The sequence below is a fragment of the Giraffa tippelskirchi genome, chromosome 11 (assembly GCF_054371585.1).
Source record: "Giraffa tippelskirchi isolate mGirTip1 chromosome 11, T2T-mGirTip1v1.2.pri, whole genome shotgun sequence".
Lineage (NCBI taxonomy): Eukaryota > Metazoa > Chordata > Mammalia > Artiodactyla > Giraffidae > Giraffa > Giraffa tippelskirchi.
The window spans coordinates 137,890,004-137,910,800 of NC_137285.1; the positions used below are offsets into that span (position 1 = coordinate 137,890,004).

The 20,797-nt window shown below is 40.2% G+C and overlaps 1 protein-coding gene across 2 annotated transcripts in view; it reads left to right on the plus strand.

The window, feature by feature from the left end:
• LOC145527162 (uncharacterized) overlaps positions 1–20,797 on the plus strand; it is a 544,757-nt gene that overhangs the window by 184,247 nt on the left and 339,713 nt on the right. Inside the window, exon 11 of one of the 2 annotated variants that reach the window (XR_014069546.1) lies at positions 942–2,766. The exons of the other annotated variant lie outside the window; for it this stretch is intronic. The gene's annotated coding sequence lies outside the window, so the exon portion shown is untranslated. Of the gene's footprint in view, positions 1–941; positions 2,767–20,797 lie in introns of those variants that run through there. 2 annotated transcript variants of the gene reach the window in all.

Genomic DNA, 20,797 nt, shown 5'->3' on the forward strand with positions numbered 1-20,797 from the left:
ATATATTTATTGATATTTTAGAAGTTCTTTTCTAGTTTCACAATTTGTTCTTGCTAATATAAAATGTCTGCATTTCTTTCTCACATGGAACTTGCTCTATGGCACTTTCTGGGGTAAATCCAACCCTTTGATTCTGCTAGGAGTCGTCTGGAAGGCCATGCCCAGCAGCTGGGGAAATTGGAGCAGAAGCTGGTCTACTTTGCCACCACTGTTCCCTCCCTGCCTTAGTCTGTTAAGGCTGATGCAACAAAGTACCATAGACTGGGTGGCTTATAAACTACAGAAATGTATTTCTCAAAGTTCTGGAGGTTAGAAGTCTGAGATCAAGTGTCAGCATGGTTGGGTTCTGGGGAGGGCTCTCTTTGGGCCTGCAGACTGCTGACTCCTCACTTCCACCGCTATCCTCATATGGTGGAAAGAGACCCTGCCAACTCTCTGGTCTCTTCTTAAAGGGCACTAACCCCATTCACAAGGGCTCCACCCCTATGACCCAGTTACCTCCCAAAGGCCTTACTTCTAAATATCATCACATTGAAGGTTAAGATTTCAGCATACACATTTCAGGCGACACAAACATTCAGTCCATTGCATTTTTGAAATTCACATATCTTGGGATATGTTGCAACCTTGGCCACGGACTCTGGGTCCTAGTGGCTCTCAGCAGAAAAGTGAAAGTTGCTCAATCATGTCTGACTCTTTGCAACCCCATGAACTATACAGTCCATGGAATTCTCCAGGTCAGAATACTGGAGTGGGTAGCCTTTCCCTTCTCCAGGGGATCTTTCCAACCCAGGGATAGAACTGGGGTCTCCTGCATTGCAGGCAGATTCTTTACCAGATGAGCCACAAGGGAAGCCCAAGAATACTGGAGTGGGTAGCGTATCCCTTCTCCAGTGGATCTTCCTGACCCAGAAACTGAACCAGGGTCTCTTGCATTGCAGGTGGGTTCTTTACTGCTGAGCTACCAGGGAAGCCCTCTCGGCAGAAGCAGAGAAGCATTTATTTTCAAAGAACAAAGGCAATATCTACATTATCTCAAAATAAGAGGTTTTCTAGCACAGATTTTTGAAGACGAAGCTACCTCTAATTTTAAAATTTTCAGTTGAGGCATTAGTGGGATTTTTTAAATATCAAGAAACTCACTCAGATAAGTAAACTTAAAAGGAGGCATTTTAAAAAGCAACAACAAATAGTGGTGAAGAAACAGCTAGATGTGAGGGGTGATGCAGTTTCTGGAGATGACAGTGGGATGGGGTAGCTGCAAGAGCAGAAGAAAGGCTGGTAGTAGACAAGGAAGGGAAGGAATCAAAAGCCTCGTGTTGAAGTCATTGAAGTGGTTTGTGGGGAAGGCAAGTGTAAGTAGGAAGATGACATCAATGGCAGAGGGATGGCATCAGATCACTGAGGCAGGACTGAGGTAGAGGGGGGTCAGATAAGTGGACAGGATGCCTAAGAGGAGCAGGGGATCTTATAGCTTGGAAGGTAGGGTTCCTGGGGACAGCTTAGTCCAACAGGGAGGTGAATGGGGTAAATGGAGAACTAGTGTGTGTAAGGATATTTGTTGATCACAGGTGGAAGATCCCCCAGGGCACAGTGGAAGTGAGAGAGAGGAAAAGAATGGGAGGTTGAGCCTAGTTGAGGGAAAATACAGAGCAATAAAGGGGACGAGAGTCTGGTGACAGTGGATGACCATCCAGGATTGTGCTTCTAGGAGAGACTGAAGTAGGAGTGCAAGCCTCATGGACTGATCTGGATGCTCTCCTTGGGGATGTTTGGTGCTGGGACCTAGCTCTGAAATCCAGGATTCTTTCTCCAGTTGTGTGGTGGGTTCCAGATTGCGGCTTGTAAAACTACAGCTACTGACTAGGGGCAGGCCACTGGGGACACAGACAAGTGAGGGCAACAAAACCAAACAGCTTTGTCCTAGAAGCTTCTGTGTCCTTCCTTATAGTTACTTATCCTCCTAAGAAGGTTTTTATTCCTGTTTTAAAGAAGCTGAAGCTACAGCTCAGACAAGCTAAGAGACATAGCCAAGATGAGCCAGTAAGGATGGAGAGAACATTTTAAACCCAGGTCTTTTCAAAGTCGCAGCCTGAGTTCTTTCCACATTCACACCATCATGGGCACTGTACCTACTGCAGTAGGAACAAGAGAGATGCAATGGCTTCCTCTGAGTCTGGCTGGGAAAGATGCTCTCATTTCTTGGCTGTCATTCTCGTGAGACTTTGAGCTTCTCAATGGCAGAGACTGTCACCTTGTGTCTCTCGCTGCTAGCACAGCGCCTGAACGCTTTGTAGGTGCTCAGTAATGTTAATGAGTGAACAAAGGAATGAATTACTTTATGGCAGTCCTTTTCTCTTTTTCCTCTCCTCTTTTTCTTCTCTCCCCTTCTTTCCTTCTTCAGTAGCAGGTCAGTTGACTCAAGGGCAGCATTGGCGCACAACTGTGATTTCTAAGACTTGGTCTTAAAGTTTCTGATCAAATTGCTTAATCTAGCTGAGATACCCTTAACAATACAAGAAAAATCTAGGTTTCTATTCTCTGCACTGTGGCATGGAATACTCAATTATTATTAACATAATATTCACTACTGAGCCTAAAAAGTGCAGTGTGTATGTGTATGTAAGTGTGCACAGGTTCATTTGTGTAAATTATGAATGCAAGGTCTATATTTATCACTTTACCCTACGGCTCCAGAATGGATGAATCCATCATTAACAGATGGTTTTCTGTAAGGATTATTAATATAAATATCTGTCAGTCCTGTGTGCTTTTGTGTTTGTACTCTAATTCCCCTCCCACGTGCATTTTATTTGGGACAGTATCGAATACTCTTTCACACTTGTGTGCACATCTTCTTAAACCTTAAGGTGGCAGCAACAATCAAATAGTATTTATAGAAAATTAACTAAAGGGTGAGGAGGTAGGGGGAAAATGAAATCGAATTCTTTCTGAAATGTTCTATAATCCTCCATTTTCTACTCAGCAGAATTTTATTCATAGCGAGATTATTTATTATTAAGAGCTTATTACAGCCCAGACTGTGTGTGTCAGTAGATTAGGATGTGAAGGAAGATTAGTTTCTCTCAGTGGGTGACTGGAAATAAGTTCCTTATCTGGTCATTAAAATCAGTTGTTCATGGTTTTTTATCATAATTATTAATTCTTCCAGTGGCTTTTGCATGTCAATTACATTTTGGTGCCTGATCTATAACATTAGGATTCAGTTGTTCAACACCACTTTTATACTAACAAGGCAGTCGTGGGTATATATGGGTGTGATGGCTTCAAAATTCTCGTCTTTGCCGTGCCCAATACTTATTTTAAAGTAAGTATTTAAAAATTCTAAGTAATTTGCTTTTTAGATTTTCACTTTTAAATTGAAGTATAGTTGTTGGACAACTATCTGTTACAGATGTATAATATAGTGATTCACAATGTTGTTAATTTTTAAAAATTTTATACTGCAGGATAGCTGATTAGAAATATTGTGATAGTTTCAGCTGGACAGCGAAGGGACTAAGCCATAGGGATACATGTGTCCATTCTTCCCCAAACTCCACTGCCATCCAGACTGCCACATAACATTGAGAAGAGTTCCCTGTGTAACTGTATAAGTAAGTCTTTGTTGGTAATTCATTTTAAATATAGCAGTGTGTACATATAATACTATATGTTACCAGGGATTCCCTGGTGGCTCAGATAGTAAATAGTCTGCCTGCAATATGGGAGACACGGGTTTGACCCCTGGGTTGGAAAGATCCCCTGGAGAAGAAAATGGCAACCCACTCCAGTGTTCTTGCTTGGAAAAATCACATGGATGAAGGAGTCTGGCAGGCTGCATGTACATATAATACTATGTGTTACAGATTTATAATATAGTGATTCAAAATTTTTAAAGGTTATACTACATTTACAAAGACTCTTGAGAGTCCCATGTAAAGCAAGGACATCAGACTAGTCAATCTTTGAGAAAATCAACCCTGAATACTCTTTGGGAGGTTTGATGCTGAAGCTCCAATACTTTGGCCACCTGATGTGAACAGCTGACTCACTGGAAAAGACCCTGATGCAGAAGGAAAGATTGAAGGCAGAAGGAGAAAAGGGTGACATAGGAAGAGATGGTTGGATGGTACCATCAACTCAATGGACATGAACTTGGGCAAACTCCAGGAGATGGTAAAGGACAGGGTAGACTGATGTGCTGCCATCCATGGGGTCATGAAAAATTGGACACCACTTGGCAACTGAACAACAACAGCAACTCCATTTATAATTATTATAAAATACTGGCTGTATTCTCCATGTTGTACAAAATGTACTTATAGCTTACTTTAGACCTTATAATTTGTACCTCTTCATCTCCTGCCTCTATATTACCCCTCTGCCCCCACTGAAACCTGTTAGTTTGTTCTCTGTATCTGTGAGTCTGCTTCCTTTTTGTTATATTCACTAGTTTGTTGCAATTTTTAGGTCCCACATTAAAGTGATTCACACATTATTTGTCTTTGATTTATTTCCTTTAGCATATATATTTTTCATGTCTGTTAATTCAAAATATATGTGAACATTAACTTTGCTGAGAACCCTATGTAGTTGGGAAATCTAATTTCTAACTGTAATCATTCTAAAAACCTTGAAAGAATAATAGCAATGACAAGGAATATTGCACCCTAAGGAGTTCTTCCTTCCTTTGTCAAGCATTCAAAGAATATTCTTCAAGAAAATATTGATAGCTGGTGAATTTAGTTATAAATCAGTGAGAGAAATAGTTTGTAGTCTTGTGAAGATGTCTATGTGTCAATTTGGAAAAGTGTCAAGGTATATTATTAAGCTAGAAAAAGGTGAAAATACTGTATTTAGTAGTCCCACCTGTAAGTAAAATAAATATACAAAATAAATGCTGTTTTATCCTTTTTCTATTTCCTTTTCCTCTTTTCTAATAGGAGGTCAAAAGAAAGTGTTAGTGTATGACTCTGGAGAATTGGACTAAAGATGTACAGGGCAAACTTTTGTTTTTATACTTTCCAGTTAGCTCTGTTTCACTTTTTTTTTCCATATGCACATTTTAAACAGAAGAGGCAATTTAATTTGTAGCCTAAAGGATTGATCACACTGAGCGCTGCTGAGGAGGCAGGCACAAGTGACTTAAAAGCCAACAGAAGTCTAGTAGCTGTTTGAAGCAGTTTGTGGACTCTGGTTGTATCACTGTGAAATGGTGTCTTCAGCTCTAAAAATTCTTAGTAATTTTGAGACTTTTTAGAAATAATATTATTGATAAACAAAATACAAACAGATACTATTTATTGCCTACCATATCCCTAATAGTCTTGAGCTACCTGTGTTTTACCTGTGTTGCCTGTTTTTGTTTTAATTAATAAACTATTTTTAGGAGCAGTTTTAAGTTCACAGCAAAACTGAGCAGAAATTACAGACAGCTCCCACATACCCTCTATACCCTCAGACACTAACAGCTTCCCACATTTTCGACATTCCTCAGAGTAGTGGCACATTTGTTGCAATCCATGAACCTACAGTGACTTGTCCTTATTACCCAAAGTCTGTAGTTTACATTAGGATTCGCTCTTCGTGTTGTGTTAATATATCCTATAGTTGTTGTTGTTCAGTCACTAAATAGTGTCTGACTCTTTGCAACGCCATGGACGGCAGCATGCCAGGGTCCTGTGTCCTCCACTATCTTTTGGAGTTTGCTCAAACTCGTGTCCATTGAGTGGGTGATGCTATCTAACCATCTCATCCTCTGCTGCCCCCTTCTCCTTTTGCCTTCAATCTTTCCCAGCGTTAGGATCTTTTCCAATGAGCTGGTTCTTCACATCAGGTGGCCAAAGTATTTGATTGTACATTCTATGGGCTTGGATAAATGTTCTATGGTTTGTATCTACCACTGTAATATCATACAGAATAGTTCTGCTGCTCTAAAAACCCTCTGAGCTCGGCGCATACATCCTCTTCCCTGACTTCTGGCCATCCCTGGTCTTTTAACTGCCTCCACAGTCTAAAAGACTGTGGAGACAGGAAAAAGGCCTATCTCCATAGTCTTGCCTTTTTCCAGAATGTCATAAAGTTGGAATGTTACAGTACATAGCCTTTCAGGTTGGCCTTTTTCACTTAACAACATGTATTTAAGGTCCCTCCATGTCTTTTCGTGGCTTGGTAACTCATTTCTTCTTAGCTCTGAATAATACTTTTTGATGCACCACAGTTTATCCATTCACCTACTGAAGTAGATATTGGTTACTTCTAAGTTTTGGCTATTCTGAATAAAGTTGCGATAAACATCCATGTGTAGGTTTTTCGTGTGGATTTAAGTTTTCAGTATCTTGGGTAAATACCTCAGAGCGCAGTTACATAACGGTATGGTAAAAGTTACATTTAGTTTTGTAAGAAACCTCTAAACTGTGTTCCAAAGTGACTGTACCATTTTTCATTCCCGCCAGTAGTGAATGAGAGTTCCTGCGGCTCTGCACCTTTTCCAGCATTTGGTGGTGTCAGTGTTCTGGATTCTGTCAATCTAATGGATATATAGTGGTATCTCATTGTTTTAATTTGCAGTTTCCTAATAGCATATAGTCGGAGAAGGCAATGGCACCCCACTCCAGTACTCTTGCCTGGAAAATCCCATGGACGGAGGAGCCTGGTATGCTGCAGTCCATGGGGTCGCTAAGAGTCGGACACGACTGAGTGACTTCACTTTCACTTTTCCTGTTGATGCACTGGAGAAGGCAATGGCAACCCACTCCAGTATTCTTGCCTGGAGAATACCAGGGATGGCGGAGCCTGGTGGGCTGCCGTCCATAGGGTCGCACAGAGTCGGACACGACTGAAGTGACTTAGCAGCAGCAGCAGCAATAGCATATAGTGGAACATATTTTAATATGCTTATTTCCTATCTGTATATTTTATTTGGTGAAATGTCTGTTCAAATGTGTGAACCCACTTTGTTTTCTCACTGTGTTCAATATTGTAGATAACAGTCCTTGGTCAGATGTATCTTTTGCAAATATGTTCCACCAGTTTGGCTTATCTTTTCATTCTGTTATGTCTTTCAAGGAGCAGACATTTTTAATTTTAGTTGAGTTCATTTGTCAATTATTTCTTTCATGGATTGTGTCCTTGCTATCATATCTACAAAGTCATTGTCATACCCAAAGTCATCTATGATTTCTCCTTTGTTTTCTTCTATGACAGTTTTCACTTAGGTCTGTGATCCATGTTGGGTTAATTTTTGTGAGGGTTTCAGGTCTGTGTCTAGGGCTTCCCTGATATCTCAGTTGGTAAAGAATCTGCCTGCAATGCAGGAGACCCTAGTTCAATTCCTGGGTCAGGAAGATCCTCTGGAGAAGGGATAGGCTACCCACTCCAGTGTTCTTGGGCTTCCCTTATGGCTCAGCTGGTAAAGAATCCACCTGCAATGCAGGAGACCTGGGTGCAATCTATGGCTTGGGAAGATCCCCTGAAGAAGGGAAAAGCTATCCACTTCAGTATTCTGGCCTAGAGAATTCCATGGACTGTATAGTCCATGGGGGTGCAAAGAGTCGGACACAACTGAGCAGCTTTCACTTTCAGGTCTGTCTGGGGCTTCCCTGGTGGCTCAGTGGTAAAGAATCCACCTGTAATGCAGAGGGTGCAGGAGACACAGGTTTGAGCCCTGGGTCGGGAGGATTCCCTGGAGGAGGACATAGCAATCCACTCCAGTATTCTTGCCTGGGAAACCCCAAGAACAGAGGAGCCTGGTGGACTCCATAGGTTTGCAGAGTCGGACATGACTGAAGCCACTGAGGATGCACATGTGCATGAAAGATCTGTCTAGACTTTTTTTTTTTGCTTGCTGATGACCCGTTGCCTAAGCATAATTTGTTCAATCCGTTGTCTACTTTTTTATTCCCCACAAACCCATGCAAAAGTTATCACATTTACCTCAATATTAAAGACAAATAAGGCAAAGAGCAGAAGGATGAAATAACTTCTCCAGGGTCACAGAGCAAATCAATAATGGTGTTGAGGTTGGAAACCTGGATATTTCTCATTTCAAATTCCTTCTATTCTCCCCTTCAATAAAATATTTTCATAAGCCTATCCGGGAAGTAGGTTCTTAATATGTCATTACAGCTTAACAAAATGACAACACTGATTTTAACCTAGGGGTTAAGATATGTATTATTTCTGGCAAGTCAAGCCTAAAGAGAAAAATACATTTTTGAAGATATGTCAGATGATTTTCTCTCATTATTTAATTATACATCAAATGAGTATTTGAGTATGAAACAATGTGTCAGCTATATTAGCTGCAACTTTAAATAAGATACAATCACACCTCTCATAGGAAAGATAAATACTGTGATAAATGTGTAAACAAAGGACAACGTTGACCACGAAGGAAGAAGTGATATATTTTGATTCACAGAAAAGAGTCTTCTTGTAATAAGCTACAGAATCCTTCACAAATGTTCTTTTGATAAAAAAATAGTAAGTCTTCTCTCACTTACCCTTCCACCCTCATGTAAAACATTAAAGATAGCTTTCGTAATATGACCACCACTGGTGAGGTAGAGCAGGATGTCTTGTTCTGTTGGCCTCACTCTGCCAAGTATCCTTGTGGACAAATTCTCAAGCACACAAAGCCTATAAAAGCTGGGATGGGAGTGAGGTAGAAGATGATAGTGGGAGGTGGTGGTTAATTATCAAAAAGTTGTGTAAATTGGGCATGTACTGGGTTGGCCAAAAAGTTACTTTGAGTGTTTTTTGTTTTTTTTTTTAAATAAGCTGTTATGGAAAAACCCAAACTAACTCTTTGGCCAACCCAATAGATACCACAGTAGAGCAGAATCCCAGTCAGGGGAATTGACACTCAAAGTTAGAAAATGCTTTAATTCATTCAGTCATTATTTGTTATATTACTATATATATGACAGTTCTGCTGTTTGCTTTAAAATTAGGATTATCTAAATGCCCTATTAAGGAAATAAGTGTGTCCAGAAACTCTCTAGGTTTGAACCTGGAGGTCACCATCATATGGACCTAGTCTTAAGTAAAAGAGAGGAGTGGGAGAAACAGAATTCTTGTTAGATCACTTTGCCCACAAAGTTCCATACAGTCAAAGCTATGGTTTTCTAGTAGTCACGTTCGGGTGTGAAAGTTGGACCATGAAGAAGGCTGAGTGCTTAAGAATTAATGCTTGAAATTGTGGTGCTAGTGAAGACTCTTGAGAGTCTCTCGGACAGAAAGGAGATCAAACTAGTCAATCCTAAAGGAAATCAACCCTGAATATTCTTTGGAAAGACTGATGCTGAAGCTGAAGCTCCAGTGCTTTGGCCACCTGACGTGAAAAGCCGACTCACTGGAAAAGACCCTGATGCTTGGAAAGATTGAAGGCAAGAGGAAAGGGGATGGCAAAGGATGAAATGGTTAGATAGTATCACTGATTCAGTGGACATGAATTTGAGCAAACTCTGGGAGATGGTGGAGGACAGCGGAGCCTGGTGTCCTGCAGTCTATGGCGTCACAAAGAGTCGGACACGACTGAGCGACTGAACAACAAGATCACTACATCCTCAAATCATGACTGAGAAATATCGCCAAGTCTGGCGCAAATGTGGTTCTTCCATTTAGGTAAATTGAAGGGTCCTTATTAGCATAGGACCAATGTGGAGGGTGAGAAGAATTGGGGGATTATGGTGGAGGTGGAGGTATTTATTTTCCCTGAAATTGAGAGGATGCACAGAGGTCCTTTGTTCATCCGCTCATTCATTTATTTATCATTTGAATCATTTTTTCATTTGTTTATCAAACTCTTATATGCACTTACTATATGCAAGCATTTTATAAATAATAACCCACTTGTGTTAATAATAATGTTGTGAGGCAAGAATTACTATTACATCTATTTTACAAGTAAGCAAACTGAGCCCCAATGACACTGAATAACTTGTCCAAGGACATACAGGTCACAAATACTTTTTTCCCTTGACAATCAAACTTACGCTGAAATAGTAAATGGTGACCACATTCTGGGCTTCCCAGTTGGCGCTAGTGGTAAAGAACTCGCCTCCCAGTGCAGGAGACGTAAGAGACACAGGTTCCATCCCTGGGTCAGGAAGATCCCCTGGAGGAGGGCAAGACAACCCACTCCAGTATTCTTGCCTGGAGAGTCCCATGGACAGGGGAGCCTGGCGGGCTACAGTCCATAGGGTCGCAAAGAGTCATGATTGAAGTAGCAGCACATACACACATGTGTGACCATATTCTAGTTTCATGTCGACAACTGATTTTTTAATCAGCATTCCCAAGGCAGAGAAGCCTTCATGGACTTAAGCATCTGCTTCTGCTGCCCAAGCTCAGCATGGACCAATTAGCACTGTTTTTCCTCTGTGGCATCAGAATACGTCCCGAGAACATGGATACCCTGTGTTGTCAGAGGTCCCATAGCTGAAGTGGAAATGCCACCAAATCCAAATTGTTAACAGCTTCTGCTGACTGTCATGTCACTGAGGTGCTTTTCACAGCTAAAATCACACCACGTGCCTCTTAGGCTCCTAAACTCACTAGGACTGCAGACCTTGCAGCGGCTCGCATACCCTACACAAACATTATCTCATAGCCTCGCTCCAGACTCGGATATGGAAAATAGCCAAAAAGGTATTAAAAGGGAATGGCTCAGAGAAAGCACAGCTATATTTTGTAAAGAGCTATTCCAGCTGGCTTTGTGGCTCTTGTGTTTAATTTCAAGGAGAGGGTGAGCAAACATCTATAATACATATGTTGTGTTAAGGACTTTAGTTGCATTGTGACACTTTTTTGCACTGGTCAGTTATAATTTTTCAGCTTGACCTTCCTGTCATTTAGAAGCTGGGGATTTAGTAACCCTTAGGTGTAGTCCCTGGGGTTCCAGAGTCTGACACAAGTGAGCACAGATGTGGAAACTAATTACCTGAGAAAGCAGACAGCACTTCATTTGGGAGCAAGCAGTTATGGTTGGTCCTAGTTTATTTTCCTCTCTGTATTTGCTCAGCCTCGTCTCTTGCCTGGGTCTTGGCTATTTGTCAAAGAGAGGGTCCTGGCCATCACTGCTGTAGCTTCCTCATCTTCTAGCAGCACTTGATATCTTAGAGGTGAGAACCAGGCCCCAGCATAATCTCTGCCATGGCAGGGATCACGTGAACTTTGACACCTTGAACAAATTGACTGGGCCCCAGCAGATTAACGGTGCCTTCCACCACTTCTGGTCTCAGATAAAACCCCAAATGTTGGGGCATGAGAACTGGCCTAGAGCCGTCAGTTTACACAACCTGAAAATGTGGGGCAAACTTGGACAGGAACAAGCTGGCAGACAGATTCTGTGCCCTTCACACCCCTTCAGATTTTTTCCATGCACAGTGATTCCATCCAGACTCTCCAGAGATGCCCGACATGGCTGAGAAGTCGGCTGGGGTTTCCTGGTGAAACCAGCTTAGCCACGTGCCTCCTCATCGTTGGTCACTGATTTCCTATGTTTCTGCCTCACTTCCCGTTTCCCTCACGCTTGCTGCTCTTAGACTGATCCTCCTGGTAGGGCATTCACATGTAGCTTGAGTCTATTGTTTTCTTATTTTCTAGAGAATTTGGCCCAGATTAGGATGGTAAGAGGGACTCTCTTCTCAGCTTATCAATTATAATGGTGGTAAATACTAAATGGTGGTAAATACAGGAAATTAAAGAGGGTCATTTAGGGTCAATAGGAAGGATACAAAAATTGAATGGGGGAAGGTAGTTCCTTTTGAGAAAAATGGGATAGGGTAGATTTACAGGATCAAAACTTTGTCACAGTTTTTCTAGGGGGATAGGGAGGGGGAAGAAGATTATTCTAGACAGTGTAATTAATAGTTCTTAATGTAACAGAAAAATATAAAAATGTCATCAACTTAGCAAGATGTAGATTTTTTTTCACTCAAAGTTGTATATGGTTTTTGTGATCCTTATCCATCTGTAGGTATGCAGTCTGGAGTACTCGGCCGTAAGATTTCTGGGGCTGGGGCAGAGCGCTGGAGCTAGAGTTAGAGGTAAAACAAGATCAGGAGAACAAGATGGGAAGAGAGAGCTGAGAGTGAGATAAACACATGGACTCTTAACTGGCTTAGCCCAGAAGTAACACATGTCCCTTCTCCTTATAGTTCATGGACCAGAACTGATCATATTGCCACAGCCTAACTGTCAGGGAGGCTGGTAAATGTAGGGGAACAAATAGATTTTTGTTGAGCACAGACTGTCCCATGTCAAGTTTTATCAAGAGAAATTAACAGAGGAGACCAGATGGGACAGAATAATGCAAGGAAGATCTTCAAAAAATGTCAAAGTGGGGATGAAGAGGTGGACTCCAAATGTCTGTTTGGAAATAGAGGACACAAAGGGGGAAGGAAAAGACTTCTAAAGGAGGACTGGGTAAATGCTCAGATCAGAGCTGAAAGGACAGATCTTTGGGACTAACTTCTGCCAGTTTGAAGGATGAAGCCATAGAGGAAGCAGTTCTGCCACTTCCCAGTAGAGGGCATCAATCAGTCAAGTTGGCCACAAAATCAGATGGGACAAGGTGTGATATAATCCTCCTTAAAAATAATGTTGAATGATTCACTCACTGATCCACTTACTGTGGTCAGCATGAAACAGTGACCATGAGATGATACCCAGTTCCTCAAGGAAATCTAGCCCCCATTTCTATGAGCCTCTCAAGTTTGGCTCTGAATTTCAAAGGTAGTACAGGTAGTTCCCATATACCCTTTACCAGCTTGCTCTGATGTTAAACATGTACATAACCATGGTACACTTATCAAAACTGAGAAATGAACATTGGAGTAATCCATCAACTAAGCTACAGATTTTATTCTGATGTCATCAGTTTTCCTGCAGACGTGCTGCTTCTAATCCAAGATCCTTTCTAGGATATTTAGTTCTTCTGTCTCCTTGGTTTCCTACAGTCTGTGATACTGCCTTAGTCCTTCCTTGTTTTTCATGAGCTTGACTCTATTGAAGAATACTGGTCAGGTATTTTGTAGAACATACCCTTGACAGCTTACAGTGAATGGTGTCAGATTCATGATCTCCGAAAAAGAAGATTTAGCTTCAGGACCAGGGACCAGCCTTGATCACTCAAGAGCTTTTGTGTAGCAGTGTTTTATCCAAGTATGAAAAGGGACAGAGGAATCTTCTGACATAGACATCAGAAGGGGGGAATGGAGAGTGCCCTCCTCACTAGTTTCAGCAAGGGAATTTTATACTTTCTAAATTGGTTATTACAATAAATCAAAAGAATGTCTCAAGGTTGTAAAAATCTTACCAGACCCACTCCCACAATATACATTTTAGGATGACAGGATTAGTCAGAAGGTTTTCAAAGAGAAACTGTCCTCAAACAGGATACACTCTTGCTATATAATCCTTAGTATAGAGTTTAAACTGAGTTGTTGTATAATCCTCAGTTCTGGGCTTAAAGAAAAAAAAAAAGTTTTATGTGACTTAGACTAAGGAATGTAGAGAAAAAAAAATAAAGACATTTGTCCTTTCCTCCTCCTTGAGAGCCACAGACCCCTCTCTCCTCCTCAGGGACCCCAGACTTCTTATCAATCTGCCTAGGAATTGACTCTCTCAACCTCAGTGTGGTTTTGTCTGATATTTTCTCCATGATTAGACTGGGGTTATGGAATCTGGCAACAATATCACAGAGACCATGTACCCTTCTCAACCCATGACATCAGAGGATACACGATATCAACATGGCTTATGAAGTCACTTGGTTAAAGTGGTGTATGCCAGGTTTCTCTATTTTAAAGTTACTGTTTCAACCTGGGTGTTCATTGGAAGGACTGATGTTGAAGCTGAAACTCCAATACTTTGGCCACCTCATGTGAAGAGTTAACTCATTGGAAAAGACCCTAATGCTGGGAAGGATTGGGGGCAGGAGGAGAAGGGGACGACAGAGGATGAGATGGTTGGATGGCATCACCGACTCGATGGACATGGGTTTGGGTAGACTCCGGGAGTTGGTGATGGACAGAGAGGCCTGGCGTGCTGCAATTCATGGGGTCGCAAAGAGTTGGACACGACTGAGAAACTGAACTGAAAATGATATGAGAAGCACTCAGAAGAGCACCTTGAACTTGCTGAGCAATAAATGTTAAATAAATAAAAGAAAAAAATCAGTGTTATATGTTTTATGAATAATAGAATTGCCCTGTAAAGCCATCAGGATACAGCACTTTTAAATACTGATTTAATTTTTTAATGGTTATTAAAATTTTTTATAAGTTTTAAAAGTTACACTACATTTATAGTTATAACAAAATATTGACTATATTCCCCATGTTGCACAATACATCCTTGAGCCAATCTTAAACCCAAAAGTTTATACTTCCCCATCACATTGCTGTATCATATGTTAGTTCTATTATAAATTTTGAGGAATCTTTATACTGTTTTCTATACCAGTTACACAATATTGCATTCTCACCAACCATGTACAAGGATCCCAATTTCTCCACATCTTCACCAGTATCTCTCTCTTTCTCTTTTTTTTAACAACAGCCATCTGTATAGTGTAAACATGTATCTTGTCATTTTGATTTGTATTCCCCACATGGTAAGTTATATTCAGTACCTTTTCTATCTTATTGGACATTTGTATGTCTTCCTTGGAGAAAAATCTGTTCAAGTCCTCTTTAATACATCCAATTCTTCCATCAATATTCTTTCCAAGAAAATCTGGTATGTCATATGACAAAATTGGACTTCCCTTTTGGATTACGGTTATGGTGGGAGGGATGAGGGAAGAGCTTTTTGCTTTTATCATTGGGACTCCCAGATAAAATATCCTGCATGATGCAAAAGATATCTTGAGACATAGTAATCACTTGGATTAAATTACTAAGGATTTTACAAAACAAAGGATAAATTATGATGTTATAGTTACTGTTTCTTTTGATCTTCCTTTGGTTTCACTGATGGGCCTACTATGATTTCTTATGGTGAAACTCACTTACATTCATTTTGTTTTGGGGTCTGTCTATTAGACAACCAGTCAATTAAGTTATATGTCAGGAAAATTTGAGCTCTAGTTACTGGCTTTGTTTCTCCTACCCATGCCTCTCAAATGTACTCAATTAATGGGATACATGGATGTTCTTTTTCTTTCCTTTCTGGTTTTTCTGTCATACTATAACTTAATGTTTAGCATTTGTACCATGGGTCACAATTTTCCAACCATTTCTTAACTGTTCTTTCATGTATAACCTGTGCAAATTGGAGAAGTTGGTATAGAAATCATTCTAAGATCTGAACAAGAAAAATAACAAATTTTCTTCCCTCCCCAAGTTTTGATGCTCCAAAGTAGTGGTTCTTCGTTGATATATTGAGTTATCCTGGCATTCTATGAATTGGTCTATCCTTTGTCCTTCAGTGTTTTTATATTCATAATTTTCTTAAGCCTTTGGTATCTTCTAAGAAGCCCTAGTCAATGACAAAATGCTTTTTAAGAGGCAAAACAACAATGAAAAAAATGGAAACATAGGAGAACAGCCTATTATCCTTATTTCTAAATCTTGATTTTGGCTATTTTTTAATATAGTATACTAATAATTATAAATTTATATTTTTGCCCTGATAAAATTATCCCTACCTGTGTGATATAAGCAAATTTATTTATTAGTATTTTGAGTTTTCCCAAGCCTTTATGTATATATGGATTATATAGGAATAATAGTCTAAATTTCACTGACTCAAGTCCACAACTGCTCACAGGGCACTTCCTAGTCAAGTCATGGTTTATACGGTGCTCACAGCAGTCTGGCAACTCTAGTCTCCACGTGACATAAGATACATACTTATTCTCTTGCTCTGATACCCAAATTTGATACACTCTCTCTGGAAGTCACTTGATCATGATCAAGACTGCCCTTGCACATGCTATATTTGTGAACATACCAATATCTCTCAAAAGGATTCTGTGTGCTGGTGCTACATATGCCATCAAATGTCATTGTTTATTTTCTGCCTCTAACTGGAGAAATATTGTCTCTTATATTTCTTCTTTTGTCTTCAAAAAGAATAATTTATCTCTAAAGTCACACAGAATCCCTCAGGAGAATGTGCCTACAGTTTTTCCTATAGGCTCAGAAATGAGTCTAGAGACTTGAGTGGCAGCAGAAGAAATGCTTTCTTCTCTGTTTTCCCCTCTATCATTATATGAACATCTCTTTCACATGGGTCTTTCTTCCCTTAAAATCCCCTCTGGGTGGGAAGGTACTATTCCTAGTGGTTAGGGCTGTGAGTGTTGCTGCTGGACTTCCTGGGTTCACATTTCTTCTTTATCATCTCCTAGTTTTGTGACTTTAGGCAACTTCCTAGATCCCTCTATACTTCAACTTCCCCTCTAACATGGGGATTAGACTTCCTAGTTTTGTTGAGAGGACCAAATGCATTAGTCATTCAAAGTATTTTGAATTAGGCTTGGCATTGTAAGTGTTGGTCACTGAGTTTGTGTCCGACTCTTTGTGACCCCATGGACTATAGCCCACCAGGCTCTTCTGTCCATGGGATTCTCTAGGCAAGAATACGGGAGTGGGTAGCCATTCCCTTCTCCAGGGGATCTTCCCAACCCAGGTATCGAACCTGGGTCTCCTGCGTTGCAGGCAGATTCTTTACTATCTGAGTCACTAGGGAAAATCTTGGCATTGTAAAGTCCTTGATAAGTGTTAGTTGTTATTATATACCTAGACCAATCCAGCATCTTTGATGGCTAGGATCAGGTTGCATCTATGAATTTATGGATTAACATAGCCTCTATGTACATATAATATAAATATTTTTTCCCAGGTTAAACGTTTTATAGAGCTAAGAGACATAGTTTTAATACATTAGAAAAAGTTGTCAGACAACCAAAATGTAGGTGTCAAACATTTCACCAGGATGTATTTTGATACTAACACCTGACTTTTATCTGTGCAATTTCCAGTCCACAGACTCAGATTTCAGAATTTGTTTCAAACAACTCAGAGGTGTGGCTATTTCTCATTGCCAGGCTGACCAAAAGCTAGAAAAGAAATCAAGAAGGAAAAGGGATTTAAAACATAAAAGACAGGATGTAAGACACACATCTGACTGATAAGAACAGAAACAAAAGAGTGTTTAAAGATAGAATGAAATGTTAAGAGTTTTGGGCTTCAGACACATGAAGTTATGGAGTTTTAATCCTTGATGGGCAGCCTGACAAGGGAATAAATGAAACTCCAGAAATCTGGGCTTTCTGCTGAAGGGATTTAGAGCTGAAGCTTTCTATTCAGTGCCACATTCCTGGGGAGGAGGAACCCTGAGGCCTTTGTGTTTACTTCTAGGGACCAAAACAGAGAGCTGAGAAAGATGGGAATGCTGAAGGCCACATGAGATGGAGAAAGTGCTTCTGATCTTGGCCAGCTCTCACTTTAATGCTTTTCCACAGTCATACTGGTAAAGATTCCTAAGCTCTCTAAGCCTCAGTTTCCTCATCAACAGAATAGATGTGTTAATTTTGGTAATAACGGTGAGATATGTAAAAGAGAGACAAAGTATCTATTAGATATTACAGGTAGAGAGTCTACAGCCTACACAGTTTGTAAGGGCCTTTTAAGATGACTGTGTTGGTTTAGTTGCTCAGTTCTGTCCAACTCTTGTGACCCTATGGACTGTAGCCCACCAGGCTTCTCTGTCCAAGATGGAGCTGTAAGATGACTGAGATATAAAATATTCTTTCCCTTTAAATTACACATTGAAAAACTGATTGAAATTGAGAATGATTTTAAGGCTATAGTTATAAAACTTCTGTCAATCTTTTAAATGCCACAAAATGAGATAACATGGAATATGGGTGCATTTTTATAAATGTATAATGATGTGATACCATGTGGCATATTTGATATTAATAGACTTAGGAAGAGCTCTGTGTAACAACGGGGTGTTTGGAACATATTATTGTTGTTGTTTAGTTGCTCAGTCATGTTTGACTCTTGTGACCCCATGGACTGTAACCCGCCAGGCTCCTCTGTCCGTGGGATTTCCCAGGAAAGATTACTGGAGTGGGTTGCCATTTCCTTCTCTAGAAGATCTTCTTGAACCAGGGATCAAACTTGAATCTCCTGCATAGTTTGGCAGATTCTTTACCACTGAGCCACCAGGGGAACCCTGGAACATGTTAGATATTGAAATAATATGAATGTTTTTCCTGTCTTATATTTTTCCTTGGAAGTATTTTGAAATATGGGAGGAGGTGTAAGGTTACAAAATTTAAGTCAAGCATTATCCAGGTAGTCAATATGATATTGGGCATGAAGTTATTACATAATTTTTTTTTTAAATTTTTACAGTAGTTTCTATTTTACTCTTGGAGAAGGAAATGGCAAACCACTCCAGTATTCTTGCCTGGAGAATCCCATGGACGGAGGAGCCTGGTAGGCTACAGTCCACGGGGTCGCAAAGAGTCGGACATGACTGAGCGACTTCCCTTTCCTATTTTACTCTATGCATATGGTATGCCAAATGCTCTTCTGAGTCACATATATTAACACATTCAATTCTCATACTAATTCAATGAAATAGATATGGCTATTATCCCAATTTTATGGAAGAAATGATTAAAAAATAGCAATGCTGGGCAATTTGCCAAAGCCACATAGTGATGGAACCAGAATTTGAACACAAAGATTTTTGACGTTGGAGCTCAACTTATAACCTCTAAGTGGTGCTTGGGGTACATAAGATGGATATGTACTAGTAGAGTGTTTTGAGACATGTGCTTTTGAGTTTTGAATTCAAGGAGATAAATATTTAGCTCAAACAAGCTTTAAAAATTTCTCCCCCACTGCCACAACATGCAAGATGCTGGTGAGATGTGACATCTTGCAAGCACGGAACACAGGGCTGAGCTAAAACAGCAGTTTCTTGTTTTCAAATATGAAGATATTCACTTAAACTTCATATACCTTCCTGGCATAATGATACTATTAGTAAACCATCCTCTGAGAAGATAGGTATCAGAATGGCACCAAATACGTATCAGTATAGCACCTGTGTATTATTGATTCAGCCTGTCACGGCAGTGCAGGAAGCCCATGTAAATTCTTGCATGCTTAATCACTCTGTGCCCTCTCAGAAGGGAGTTAGAACAGCGAGGAAGACTTCAAGCAACATATTTTATGAAAGAAACTTAACACTTAAACTAGAAACTAGCAAAAATAGCAAAGGGTAATCTCACTTCGGATGCTACAACAAAAATTCTAAAGAAAAGATTCAGCACAGATTGCATCCACTTATATTTTAAAGAAATATATTTACTAAAAGAAGAGTACCCAAGAGTGAAGTAAGTTACATCTGGGAATACTAGGAAGGTTAGATATCATGGAATGTATTAACACAATTAATTGCAAGTGTGAAAAAAATATTTCCTTAATCTCTGAGCTATTTCTCCATTTTACTCTCTTCTCATTCTCTTAGCCTTCTAGAAACATCTACATTCTTTACTTCCAAAAAGATGCAGAACTTGTTCTTTTTACCTTTGATTTATTAAAGTATATTCTCCAATATTTTTCTTTACTTATTCACTTCATGACGTATTACTTCCTTCTCTTCTTTTGAGTGCCACAAGTTATATTTGTGCAGGGGGAGAAAAAGAGAGAGAGAAGAAAAGAGGGAAATGGATATTGGAGACAGAAGTTTCCATCACAGTCCTTTGATATGCCACATGATGCCAAAATGAGGATACTACCCAAGCACAGTGGTAACACAAAAGAGGGATGGGCCAGGGTCTGCTAAGCCAGAGGGTGAGTGTGTAGTAGGGGGTGAGGGGGTGCTTCAGCTGAAGCTTGAAAATGTGTGGACATTGCTGGGAAAGACATTAGAGACGCAGGAAACACGGGCAGGGGCACTGAGGCATGAAATGGCACAGACACTTGGATGTAGAGACATCACTGATGTGCGGCAGTGAAGAGACAGAGGGAGAAGGCTAACGAGTTTCAGTTACAGGACATGGGAAACATGCATCCTGAGATGTAGTCTGAGATGTCGGAATGAGCAGAGAAGAAGCTGTTGATGATACAGCAGGGGCGACCTGGGATAACATGGGCAGATCTGGGATGCCTTTGTACCCTGGGAATTAAGAATGCTTCTTCTGCTGCCAAAGATGCCCTAGGTTGAGGTCAATGACAGAAAGGCTGAGGAAATGCCCATCAGGACTTTATTTTCTTTGTAAACCTGATAAAGTCCTGGGAACCTTTTAAACTTGAAAAAGTAGTCAAATATTGTAGTGATTCTGGGTTGTGGGCCATGAGTATTGCTTATCACGTCTGGTTAAGAGATTGCTAGAAAATAGAGCATTTGTGTTTGCCCCAGTAGACTATGTTTTCCTTTTCTCATGATTATACTTTAATAAAATTAGTTCGCATGTATACTAGCTTCTGATGGGTCATTATGTGAATGTGCCTGTTATTTAAATACCCAGTATATCAGGTACATAAAAAAGTGGTCAGCAGCAAATTTGAGGCTGTTAAGCAGTGCAGCCCACAAACTCTGTTTCAAAGGTAGAAAACATCATGAATAACATCATTGCTACTTTCTTCTTCTTTCCAGTACTTCTTGAACTTTTCTACCCTAAGGAAGAGGAGAAGGCTCATTTTTTTAAATAAGGGCAATGGGGCTAGTACAATACTAATTTCGATAACCCAGGCATTTGAAGCTGGCGATTGAATTATCTCCAAATAAGTCTCCTAACACTAATCAACCTTGGATA